The sequence below is a fragment of the Corvus moneduloides genome, chromosome 20 (assembly GCF_009650955.1).
Source record: "Corvus moneduloides isolate bCorMon1 chromosome 20, bCorMon1.pri, whole genome shotgun sequence".
NCBI lineage: Eukaryota > Metazoa > Chordata > Aves > Passeriformes > Corvidae > Corvus > Corvus moneduloides.
Window position 1 is genome coordinate 6,956,618 of NC_045495.1, and position 13,868 is coordinate 6,970,485.

Sequence of the window (13,868 nt, forward strand, 5' to 3'; positions counted from 1 at the left end):
GATAAATAGCCCCTGGCTGGAGCCTGTAACCAGACAAGTTTAGACTGCAAATGAGGCACCAGGTTTTTAAACAGCCGATGTCATTAATCACTGGAGCAAATCACACAAGGAGGCAGAGGTGCAGTTTGCACTGCAGCTCAGCACAGCCTCCCCGGGCTGCCCTGCAGCTGCTCCCGGCTGTCCCAGACCCAGAGCTGGGGTGGGCAATGGACCTGCACTCTCTGAGCCCAAAGGGACCTAAAAGATCTGTTCCAGCAGCACTGGACCGCCAAGCCCGCTCAGAAACAGACACTATTTATTTACAAAAAGCCCTCAGTGCCTGAAGCCAGGACATAACAGGGCCCTCTGTCCCCAGCCCTGGCTCAGAGCGGCCTGAGCACTCTTCCCTTTAGAATCCCCTCACCTCCAGCAAGGGGAACATTTTTCCTTCCCTTCTCTCACCCCCAAGAAAGCACACAGCTCCCAGAAACTCACCCTGGCATGTTCAGCCTTTCAGCCATGCTGCTCAGTCAGTCCTCTGGAAACTCCTCCTCAGCCTGACAAGGCAACAAAAGAAGAGACTTACTCTCTGCTCTGCCCTTTCAGCTGGACTACAAACCACTCCAAATTCAGTCTTCTCCTAGAAAATGAGTCAGGAAGAGCAAAACACTGAGCAGTTCTCTGAGACCCCCTCCCCTTCAATCTGGGTGCTCATCCTCAGCTCTGTGTGCACAGACAAAGTGGGTGCAGCTGGACCTCCACCCCAGCAGTTCATTGCAGCACCAGACTGAATGTTGAGGGCAGGGTTCAGCCTTTTGTCCCAAACACACCTCCCTCTCCTGACAGGCTCAGATAGATCATTTATCAACATTATTTAACAACACTGAACAGCACCAGTGGCTTTCTGACCCATTCTCCTGGCCTGGGTTAGACCCTTCGGAAGCTCTTCATAGTCTTCAAGTCTTAACTTTCCAAAAGCATTTTATTTTCGGCTGCATAGAAAATTTGCTGCTTCAGCCTTCACTGATTTTGCAAGACCCTAGGAGATATTAAACACAGGTGATTAGATGAGACATGATTCTGGCAAATTATTAGAGACATCTGTAGGAAGCTAATGGTCTTCCTATTTCATGAACTGAGAGAGTGGAGACCAGAGGTCAAATGACTTTGCTCAAGACTGCAAAGAGCTAAAGGCAGAGCCAGAAACAGAGCTCAGATCTCCAGACTCCCATTATTTCTGCCCTGTCCCTAGCGCACACTTGCTTCTACTCTGTATGGCTGATTTAAAATGAAAATGAAGAATTGACTTCCAAGCTGTTTCTGGAAAGAGAGAAGAAAGGGTGATATTGTCTACTGTAAGGGGAGAATTAAAGATGACATTTCATTTTAGTCCTTTGGATATGCGTAATATAATCAAACACAATAGCAGTAATAAATGAATTTTTTTTCTCCCCATGGTGCTTACGAGTGCAACATATTCTAACAATTTCTCAAAACTATGTTGATAAATTGGAAACACAGTGATGGAGGTAACAAAGACAGCCAACAAAAACATAATCCCTTCAATTTATCAGAGCGACTGGCTTTGAGAAGAAAACCCTTGAAATCTGAACAGTCCTATTCTTATAAACCAGATGTAATATATTTAAAATAGAAAGCTACACTTTGTATGCCTGTGCATAAGTATGTTAATTAAAGATCTGCCCTTTAGCCCTGCAAGCAGGGCTAAATAAATTATTTGGATGCATTTCACCAATTCAGTTCAAGATGAAAGAGGCAGATGCACACTGGAAAGCCATGACACAGGGCAGCACTGGGGGAAATAAGTAAAGAGGTAAGGGGCAGGTTTTCATTTACCAACCCTGTGAGATTTGCTGTCATAAAAAAGAAATCCTTGGAGAGCTGTCCTCCTGCACTCTGCTCACCTGCTAAGCAAATGCCAGCCTTACACTGTCATGTCAGAAGAATAATCCATTGGACATGGATCATGCGGGCACATGGAATGTGTTTCAGCTTCCCAGTCCATTGGGCAAACCTGAGACGAAGATATCAAAAACTGTTCTGAAAAAACATCTATAATTTCTTTAACCATACACACCCTGCATGCAAGCCAACCAGTAAATGAAGTGGTGGAAAATACAGACAATAAAAGGAATAATCAAAATTTAGTCTGATTTTTGTTCCGTTGAAGGGGAAAAACTGGGATGATACAGCAAAAGAGGGATCTGTGGCACAAAAAGGCAGAAAAGCACTGTCGTACGTGTAAGCAGGCTGCAGCTCCACAACCGAAATGCCATCTCAACTCTTCAGCACCACTTAGAGTATTACAGAAGTCAGTAATTAGCCGAAAAAAAGAGTCACTATGTTGTTAGAATCATGGCAAACAAATTTTGAAAGGCCAATCCCTAATATTTTTGAGTGCACTTTTCATGTGGATACTAAGAAGAGACAAAAGGAAAAGCAGCTTTGTTCTGGTTGATAAAACCTTGAAGAGCTTTAGAATTATGAAGTGTCCTTTTGAAGCTAGAATGAAGTCATTGATAAGATCACCTAAACTCAAAAATAATTTAGATAAACCCCTTCTAGCTTCCCAAAATGCCTAGATCATTGTGATATACAAAGCATTCAAGAAACCTTGGAAAATTGAAAGAGATGGATAAGAGGTTAGTAACAGTAAGAGTTCAAGACCTCTATTATAAATTAAATTATAAGATTACTAAGGTTATTGCAACACATCTATTACTGGGGAGTCAAACTAAACTTGAGCCAGACTGAAAATTTTATGGGACTATGGAGATTTTTCTTTTAAGCTAGTAGATAGCTATTGTGTGACATTTCTTGCATTTGACCAGGAATAAATCAATTACAATTCAAAATGGAATAGAACTGAAAGAAGTCTCACACAAGGAGTTTAGCATACAGCAAACATGACAGACAGTGTTATTGTGTGAAGCATTAGAAATTATTTAGAATTCATGAGTGGCAAAATTCATTGACCAGAGATGAGAACTTTGCCTGAGTGAAGCACTTGTGTGGGTATTATAAAGTTATACAGGGGATAAAATAACTCAGATTGAAGCATAATTCAGCAGATGGAAAATGTGATGACTCAACTGATCAGCAAGACAATGCCTGTGTCTGGTAGAATTATACATACTCTGAGCATTATTGTGTCCTGGGAAAAATGATTTATGTCACCTTTGATGTCAGGCACTGATCTGCACAGGCACAGGGAGTTTGTGGACACACCCTTGATCCATCAGAATCATCAAGAATGCAGTAGAGCAGGGGTGCACACAGGTGTGATACAGACAATGCAGAAAGGCTACTGCACTCAGACCTGCCAGAGTAGAAACACATTCAGAAGTAGCCAGGAAAGACTGTAAGAGTTACCTAATCCTTCTTCCTTCTCCCAGTAAGAAGGCAGGATCTGTTATATATAGATTATTGTTGGCACAAATTTTTCTGCCCTGTTCTGAAAGATCTTAAGATAGAAAGTCTCCGTGGTCATCTGAAAACATATTTCAAATGTTTGTGCTCTGTTCTGGTAGGTTTTCTTAGCATCCAACCTCATTCTGGTTTACTGCAACTTAAGCTCTTAATGGCTCACTTTTTTTCATTATGGATATAGAAAACTATTCCTCCTCTCTTTGAAGAGATTTTTAATTCTTCAACATAGTTTAAAAAATGTTTCAATAACGTTCCTTGTCTTCTAGAAGCAAAATAATGGCAGTTTCTCCAGGTCACGTCAGATAGTTCTAATTCTTTCTGGTATTTTACTCTGGATTTTCCAACTATTCTATTCTCTACATCTATTTTACAGTGTCCATGACCTATATTTCTGTGGAATACCACTGTCCTGCTGAGGATTTGCCTTTTTGACATCTGTACATCATTGTTAATCCATGTTTAGTTTGGGATTCTCTACCTTTTCCACAGAACTGCTAGCCTGACATTCCTTCATCCTGTACTTTCTAGTAAAAATTATTCCTGCCAAAGCATAGTGCCCTGCAGTTGTCCTTAATGAGTTTCATCTAATTTTATTCAGATTATATCACCAATTTGTCAAGATCACTTGAAATTTTAATCCTGCCTTCCAGTACTCTTGCATTCAGTTCCAGCTTTGCCTCATCTACAGATTTAATAAGTATGCTCTCACTTCTATGGCTGAGGTCACTAAAGAAAACATTGGGAGGTCTGTCTCCATGTCTGTATCCTCAAACCATGTTCCTGTTCATTAACTGTTCATTAAACACCACTGAGTCACTGATCTTGCTTGATGCTGTACAGGACATAAACACTGATAATACAAATTCTCCAGACCACAGAGAATCCTGAACTTCTACAACAAAACAAAGTACTTTGTAACATGCAGTGGAACAGCTACCAGAGACCAGGCTGCAATTTTTATTGGAGTCACTGACTATAGGATATCCAGATTCGGTGGGCTTAGCTGATTTGAAAACCTGTCCTGAGTCATGGACTCCCTGAATCTCAGAGAAGGAAGGACTTTCATGACCAAGGAATGTCTCAGTTTTTTACTCTGGCCCTGAAATTCTCCTACTTCTCTTCATTTCCCCATGGCCCCAGGTTGCTTGACTTGAGGAACCCAATATGAGTGGGAGTCTGAATTCCCCTTCTGTACTGTGCAAGTCACATAAGAGATAGTGGGCTCATTCCCTTCCTCACAAAATACACAAGTAAATGCACACAAAACAGATAAGAAAGGAGTTATGGAAATAAGCACCCTCATCCCAGCTCCTGCACATCTGAGGCACTGCCACCTGCCCTGTGGAATCAAGGAAAACAACTGGTGGGGATGCAAGTGGAGAGACTGGTGTCCCCTTTCATCTACCCAGAAAATCTGAATGTTCTAGCCATATTTTTACAGCTTTTATTGATTTTTTTTTTTTTTAAATCTCCTAGGAACTTTCTCCATGGGCCATGACAATGAGGCCTAACCACAACAGTCTGCTTTTCTTAGCTGGCTTTCACAGGGCCCCTAGAAGTTGGCTTTGGTCCTTCAAAAATTTGTGGGCTGCAAGCTGAAAATTGCTGCACTTGGTCCCATTGTATATGGACCACCACGTCCGCAGCAGGATCCTGTCCAGCTAAGAGCTGAAATTGCCTCAAGTATTTTCACCTTAGGTGTCTGCAGTCAAGGTGGATTAACAGCAGCCATGTGCTTTCTCCCTCTTCTCTCCCTGCCTTTTTCCACAAGCTCCTTACCTGTCAGCCCTCTGTCTTCACATTGCAAACTTTTTGTGAGTCAGTGCCTCCCTGCACCATCCTTGCCCATGGACCTACCACACAGGCTGCAGGACCTTCCTTTTCCTCCTTGCTGCAGGTGTTTCCCAGAGCCTGCTCCAGCGTGGCTTCCACTGTCTGTGTGTAACTGTCCAACAGTCACAATCCCATTGTCACTCTCCTATTTTCCTTACAGTTCTATCTTCACCTTATCCTGCACATTCACAGGATTCCTGCAGGATATCCTGCAGATTCACAGGACCCCTCTGATAACTGACATTACATATTTATTGGAGCATTCACATGAACCTCTCCCTTCTCTGTCTTCATTCTTTTCCCAAGATCCTATTTTTCAATTTAACTCTTCTTGTTTTCATAGACTTTGTCTGTTTCAATGTGATTAATCACCTTCATTATTTTAAAATCATTTAAAATCACTGCAAGATCTCTTTTTAAAAAAGATAATACCAAAGCTCTTCAGTCCTGCTTTATAATTCAGAGCTGAAAGGCACAGTATTAATGTCATTTTTCCTGCTTTATCCCTTAATCATATCCTCCTTAGGTAGAGTGAGCAGTACTGAAAACAGCACTCTCAACAAGAACTCACCAGTGGTTTAGGTAATAACAATAACACCTTTTTGATATATATTCTGTTCTTACTGTAATGCAGCCCAACATCCTGTTCAGTTGTTGGGGTCTTTTTTTTTCTACAGCTGTGTGTTAGGCTGGGAGCTCTGGGGATTATTTAAAGAGAATATTTTCCAGATTTATCAATTTACCTTTATGAACATTTTGGTCTCCTCATTCTAAGGGGAGCAATCATACAAGCAAACGCCAGCACTGTTCAGTGGCACTGTCTTGCTCTTTAGCTGGCTCTCTACCCAGTCTCCTCTCTTGAACCTGACAGATCCCTCCATGGAAGCAATAAAAAGACAGCTAAGGTGCTAAATACGAAAGATTGCAGGCATTAAAGGATAAAGTCACTGCAAAGCAATAGGTTCCAAGTATTTCTTGGCTAAGCACATGTACACTAATGCTAGCTTAGGTGTTCACAGAGTACTCCATTGTCAGCAATGGATTCCACACCTAATGGGCTTGGTTTCTAAAATCCATTCCTCTTCCAGGGCCTCGCTTCCATTTTTAAATGACCCAAGCTGGAGCTACTAAATTGTACTTTACAGATATCCAGCTCCACACACAGAACACAAATCTCTTTTACCACAAGAAATGTTCTTCATCTCTCTGTTTTCTCTTCTGCCTAAGGGAGATCAATCTCTCTACAGACACAAAACCAATCCCCAAATAATCCTTTGGGATTACACTGGCTCACAGCCCCTCATGCCACAGAGTCTCAGGCAGGAAGGATACATGGACTGTCAGTCTACACCCAGAAAGAATCTGGTTGAACTCCCTGACCTACCAGAGCCATCAGGAAATCTCTCGGTGCCTCCCTTTGTAACACAGGGTTCAGTGCTCTGTTATGTATCATGGCTATTGTAAGGATAACAGGAATGGAATAAAAAATGACATGGTATAAATAGTAACAACAATGAAAGAAGAGAAATAAAAATAAAAGCAGCAAGAGGAGATGTAATCTAAAGAGAGATATAAATTGTTCTTTGGCAGAAAGGAAATTATAAAGTCTGCAAGACACTATGAAATGTTTAAACTGATTGTTGCCCAAAAAAAGAAATAAAAGCTTTTGACCAGACTAAGGAGATTTTTGGTATGTGATGGAATGGTAGGACAGGACTATCAGCCTTGCTGTGTGCCTGGATAGAAGTGGCTCCCAGCATTTTTTGGCTCAATTCAGAGCATTTAACTCTCAGATTGTTGTAAGAAACCCAGTGCAGTGCCCCAATGTAGGGTGATGCCCTGTTCTGCATTGAAAACAGGTGTTCAGCTGGCTGCATTCTGGTGGAGCATAAGAAATTTGTCCCAGATTTTCTGGACATGATCTCTAGGTAATACTTGCCCTTTTTTTCAGACGTTTCAGTAAAACCAGATAATTGTTCACGTACTGAGCCTTCCCTGAATGGACTGACAATAGATTTACAGAGCTGAGCTGTAGGTTGGGCAGGGGGGCGATCCTGGCCAGTGTGCATGGGAGGTGAGTGGACTTCGGTGCTGTAGTTCTGGAGCATTTCTGGGAACAACCACAGTTTGTTGGGACCAGGACACTCCAGCTGTGGCTGCAACCTACAGAGGTGCAGTCCCTGGCTGGGGATACGGAGAACAACAGCCTTGATAACCCAACCACTCATTTCCATCGTTTTGAAGCTGTGTTAGGTGAAGAACTACATTAACAAAAACCCTCCACCGTGTTTATTCATGTTAAATGGCTTTGAGATACAGTTTCTTCGAAAGGTCCTCTACAATCAATCTCCATTGTCCTGTATATACTTGCAGAAGATAACAGCTTCATTAAAATATGGTGTGCTATTAACTGCAGTAAATATATAGCCTTAAACCTTAAAATGTAATGCAATTAAATAAGAAATATGAACGTAAGGAGGTTTAAGTGCAATCAACCACTGACATACACATTTGATTTGAATTAAAAAACACACACAGAGGGAAATAAAGGGCCTCCGTACATACTTGGATAACAGGAAATCCCCTGGACATAAAAATAGTGAATTTAAGAATGGAGAACATAAAGGTCTAGTTCAAATTAAAGATTTTATGACTGAGGACTCCATTAAATCTTTGAACACTTACAGTAAAGAGTTTGGAATGCTTCCAGTCCAATTCTTTATGTTCTCACAAGTGACAGATTATACTTCTGAACTTCTATGGCAAAAGAAAGAAAGAGTGATTGTATTAATCCATCTAAATCTGCAGGTTGCTAATTAAGATGAAAACTATAACAATCTGTGCTTAGGTGAAGCATAGTATTTTTATAACCCAGCTCAAGACAGCATCACTAGCTAAGCCAAAAGTAGATTTAAGTTCTCAAATTATTGAAGAACAATAAATAATGAACCACTTAAGACTACCTGCTCAACAATCTGTATTAAATATGAACTCTTTTATATAGCCCAGTCTACCTTGCTTTTTATATTTCCAAGACATTCCTCGTGCTGTCTAAAATACAGAGTACAACACAGTGACACAGTGCTTCAAACCTTACCTGCAGCAGTGGAAGGAGGTTCAGTCACAGCAGGTCTGCAGTGGCAGGCCCCGTTCAGAGGGCCAGTCTCACACACATGAGTTTCTGTAGCCCAGAGATATTAAGGAGGGAATTTCAAATGAGTTTGCAAGTGAGCCAAGCATTGGAAACTAATGCACCACTTTTACTAGGTTTTAAAGGGAATTGAGGCAAAATTATCAAGCCTAAATCTTTTAAAGTCTAGGGTGTAGAGTTAAGAATTCATCACTGCATCCAGGTACCTAAGCAAAGGAGCAAGGATTTTATTCCAGACTTCTCGAAACATACTAATTGCTGGTATAAATCTGTTGTCACTAATGGCATATTGCCAAGAGGTAATTGAGCCTTAAATGAAAATGAATGTGAGACATGCGAAAAGACAGCTGATTTGACCCAGGGTGTTAGCAGAAACATAATGCCTGGAAGGATCGTGGGGTTAAGGAACTCCTGTGCTTGCCCACAAACTCCAAAGTAACACATAAGTCAAACCAGAGAACGAAACTGAGAGAAAACAAAATCTTCCTGTCAGTGGGCTCTCCTCTCCTATAGGTCACATGGCAGTCTCTCTAAAGACACTACACACTGCTTTGCTTTCTTTCTATGAAGTCATTGAGGGTCTGGCCTTGAGTGAATAACCAGATCAGACAACGTTAATAAATGCCGTCTCTTCCCAGACCAACACGGGTGGCAAACACCACAGCTGCCAGTGAGAAACAAAGCTGACTTTGAAATCTTGTATTCAAAACAAAAAGCATACGGGTCTAATAGAAAAGGTTCCAAGGGCCCTTGTGAATCACACACAACAATTACCCTGTGATTGTCTTCTTTCAGTACTTTCAGGTCTGCCACCTCTGACAGCATTTTTACAAAATATTAAGGAATATTTTTCACCCCGCCCAACAAGGCTGCCACGCTCCTTCTTTTAAGAGTAAAGGTTGCCCAACACATCCCAGCACAATACTCCTCATTTCTCACCATCAGGCTGTGTTTCTCTTTGCCTACCCTCACAAACAGGAATTGGGAACACAAATTTAGGAGGTCTGACTAACGGTATGAATTATGAAAGCATGCTTTAATTCCAGGTACATCCTCACAGAAGCCAAAAGAAATGGTCCCATCCTTGTCCCATTTGGCCACACCCCTGCTGGTCCTTTTCTGTTAGCACCAGCCTTTTGTGCAGTTTTGCAGTAAATGGGTTTGTGGAGATGATTCTTTTATTTTCTTTTTTTAATCCCAGAGCCATCAGGCTAGTTCTCAATCTAATCTGTTCCATCTCAACAGGTAATTGGGAGGAAGCTGGATGGAGAACTGGGGATATGAAGGGAGGCAAATACTAATCTTTTAGTGGTGATACAAGTTAATGTCATATGTAAAAGAGCATATATCCAGTGTAAATTAGAGTTCAGGCTCTGTCAACAGGCAATGAAGACTCCTAAACAGATGCTTCCAATGGTAATCCAGAATACCTAAACCAGAAGCCTAAAATTAAACAGCATGAATATGACAAGCCCGTAGTGTCTCAGTACTGTAATTCCCACAAAGAGCGGAGGGTCTATTTATAAATGCAAATGATCTGGGCTTTAGCAGACCTACTTTTGCTTAATGTTTTTTTTCCATGGAAAAACTGAAACCTTCCCCTGTGAGGGGCAGTGAAAACCCTCTGAAGGGTTCTCCTGCTAACATAATAAACAGCTGTGGGTTCTTTCCTCCTTAATGCTGTTTTTCTAGGGGTCCCTCTCTGATGAATTAGCATTCCCAGTAGATTGTGGCAAACAATCCCACACACCACATTTTAGGAAATGGTACTTCTTGGAACTGATTGGTTTGGTCTGCCTTAACGCAGGCAAGTTAACACCACATTATCAAATGGACTGAGGTCACCAACCTCCACCAGATGATCTGCTTGATCCTTTTCCGACCAAAAGAAAAAGAAAAAGAAAATGAAAAAGCTTGGATTCCTTACAGAAATCTGAGTGCTCCAAGCTGGAAGCAGTAGGCTTGGTCACTCACAGCCCACCCACCTACAGATCAAGATGGACTGGAACAACCTCCTCCATAAGCTAGAAAAGTGAAGGGGGTTGGGAGGTGGGAGGAAGAGTTTCATATTTCATCTACCACTTTTAATAGAAAACAGAATGCGGTGGGGGGTTGAAAGGAAAATGGCAAATCCCTGAAGATCCTAAGTGTTGGCCTTGCAAGCCAAAGCTGTCAATCACACCGTGTGCCCTCCAACTCTACTTCTTGAAAGGAAGGAAAGGAAGGAGGAACAGACTGGCACATTCAGCCACTAGGTGTTACTGTTGCTCCACGGACTTTAGAATAAGGAACACGTCTATCAGAGGCATCATCTGCAGCTGTACCTGAAGATTTAAACCATGGAAACGAACTCCTACTTCTGGATTCACATATTGTGACTCACAAATCAGAGCACTATGGTGTCTTTTCTTGGGGGGGCCATAGAGGCAGGCTGATGCTCCTTGGGTTTGTTTTTACGTCTCTGCTTTGTTTCTCCATCTATAAAATGGAAATAAAGATCCTCATCTCCCCTGGAAAGACTTTGAGGCCACAGATCAATCAGAGTTGAAGTCCTCGACAATCTGTTGGCATGAACAAAGCAATAAGGTTTTGCATTAGCTTTTCCTGTTGATTCCAGAATAGGTTTCCTGAGAGAGACTGAACCAAGTGTTGCCCTGCAGACTGGTGACAAAGAGCAGGACTCCACTGCACCCCTCTCAATGCACCTTAATGTCCTGTTTCCCTTTAGTCTCTTGCCATAGCTTCACCCTAAGATTCTTCCAGAGAGCAGCCACACTTCATCCAAACCATCATTTACTTAATCAACTGTGCTTTGAGCCCCAGAGACACATCCCTGCCCTGAGGTTCTTAAGCAACAAGCTTCGAGACTACAATATTGATTTTCTCCTTAATTTTTAGTAACAGGCTACAATGCTCAAAAATAGCTGTTCCTTCCTCTCAATTCCTGTATTCCATGCCTTGCCCCCAGGTGAACCAGTATAAATAAATGGACGATGCAATGCAGGTCCCTGTCTGCGCCCACTGAAGAGCTGTTTGTGCACACACACAATAAATGTCATGCAACACACAGCAACCAGGCAGAGCCTTCCCTTCTCGGTGAGCTGTGCCATGTGGTTGTACTTCTAACCCAGGCAGCATTTTCACACACAACCGGAGCGCTCCAGGGCATGTTTTCCAAAGTTTGGAAACATTGCTACAGTACATTAAACAAAGTACCAATACTGAGCTGCAAATGCTTATGAAAAAACTTTTTTGAGTTGTTTTCATAGGAAAATTTTTATGTGCCACATTAAATGAAATACAATGCAAACTTAAAATATCGCTCTCTGAAAGACTGAATGGTTTGCAAGTGCTCAAGTATTATCTGAAAGCTGGCTGGAATTACATTTTACTGCTGCTTCCAGTAAAACCAATGGGTCTCTACCTTGGAGGCAAATATCCTCTGATCTGCAATTCAGGCAAAAAGCATCACTTGCCCCCACACAGCAATCACTGTCTCTCACTCAAGTTCTCACTGGCATTTCTAGAGGGAAAAACTGCTTTATTGAAATGTTATTGATACCTTGCAGTGGCTTTTGGCTTTTCAAGGAAGAAGGAGGATTTTTACAAGGAAAATCACCTGAAGATGATATTTTTTGCTTGCTACCAAAACATTTTGGTGGAAAACCTGCCATCTAATAAATGCAAGACATAAAGACCATTACCAGCATTGTCTGGAAGTAGTTCACTTACTGCTGGGGTTTTCTCTCTGCTGCAGTCTGACAAAGAGTTTTAAATCAGTGAAGGAAAATGATTTACACACGTGTGCTCTCAGCAAACTATACACCAGGAACTAACATAGTTTTGCCCATATGTCTAATGCAGATGCTGATAACATCAAATGTGCTTGACTTAGATGCCTTTGAAAACAGTCACCCTAAGTGGCTTGAAAGCTTAATTTCCACTTTCTAAAGTGACTGCAAACCCTAAATCACATGGATAAATCCAAAAATTGTACCCTTAGTCAGCTATGCTCTCCTTACTCTTCAGTGGCTAATATAAACACACAAAGACCCTATCTGACACTCCATCTAAAAATTAATCCTAATTGCTTTCTGGGCAGCTGCACAAACAGCCAGTTTTACCCAGTTTCAGTTACCTCTTATGCTTTTTTTCCCCTTCTTCTGTGCTGCTGTCCACAATAGGACCCTTTATAAGACATTTCTCTTCGTGTGCTAGTGTCAGCTAATACCACATGCTAGCCAAGTCCTGGTTCTTCTCACTGGGCCACCCTTTCTGTCTTTCCTTTGGAAGTTGCGAGTCTGAAATGTGGAAAACAACAAAGCTGCAGAAAGGATTAACTATGAGTTGTCCCAGCACACAATTCACAATGGTGAATTTGGTCCCGAATCACACACAAATCTTCACAAACAGAAAACACACATCCAGTCTGCTACAGTAGAATCAATTTCATGGGTAGTTGCAGCTACTGCTTTTTCATTGTCTTAGTCCCATGAACCTGAACAGAAAGGGTTTTCTGAAGTTTAAAATACTGTGTGAACATCAGGATGCCACTGCCACACTGAACCACCATAAACTATCCCTACATAAGGAGCGAAACAAAAAATGAGTCTCCACTGTGACAGAGAAGACTGTACCCCCTCAGTGAGAGCAGAGCATTTCTGGTTCACATTTATTAGCCGTACTGGTAATAAACATTTACATTGTGGTAGCGCCTAGAGGCCCTATTTGAAAGCTTGTCTAGAAGTGCTATTGTACCTGGGCACTAAACAGCTCTGAAGCAGCACATCTGTCTGCCAGATGTTTTATTTTCTTAGAAGCTGCCATTTCAAAAAGCCTCTTGCTTCCCCTAACAAGCCTTAATAAGAATCTTCAAGAGCTTGGCTTCGTCATCCTTCCAAGGAGAATCTGCAGTTAAAATAGCAATGAAACAAGGAAGGAGAGCACTGCTCGAGCTAGTGAGGGACACCAGAGAGGTGCAGAATAGTCTGAAGACCACATTAACAGAGGACTCTGGAAAAGGGCACTGACCTCTGCCTGTTTCATCCCTCCAGGGCTGGCTACCAGGGCACTGGGGCCAACGCAGGAGGAGCATTGAATGGAAGTTGCCAGCATACCAGGGTGCACCAGTGGGCTTAGTGGTTCCTATTCCAACTTTCATTGACTTTTGGACCCTGAAAGGTTGCACAGAAATCGTGGGCTTTATCTTCTCATGGTTCAAAGTTTGGTATCCATGGGCAGAAAAATGGTCTGAGATGGACCTTCCACTTTTCTCCCACTTCTGCCCTCAGAGGCATCAGCTGCTCCTCCCCTGGTCAGTGCTCAGGGGTCACACAGCTCAGTGGCTGGAAATCCTGTCCCTTGCTGGAAGCAGCAGCTGGGAAGTGCCAGGATTTCCCCCTTCCCAAGGCTGCCCTGGGCCAGACCAGGGGGTGGCTTGCGAAGGATCCCTTCG

General features: G+C 42.2%; 1 long non-coding RNA gene across 1 annotated transcript; it reads right to left on the minus strand.

Moving 5' to 3' along the window:
• Nucleotides 1–896: 896 nt before the first annotated feature.
• On the minus strand, nt 897–9,009 carry LOC116454133. Its single transcript, XR_004244018.1, has 4 exons — nt 8,360–9,009; nt 7,948–8,019; nt 1,905–2,014; nt 897–1,018 (listed from the first exon to the last, which is right to left on the minus strand). It is a non-coding gene; the product is annotated as an uncharacterized LOC116454133 (long non-coding RNA).
• Between the last annotated feature and the right edge of the window lie 4,859 nt (nt 9,010–13,868).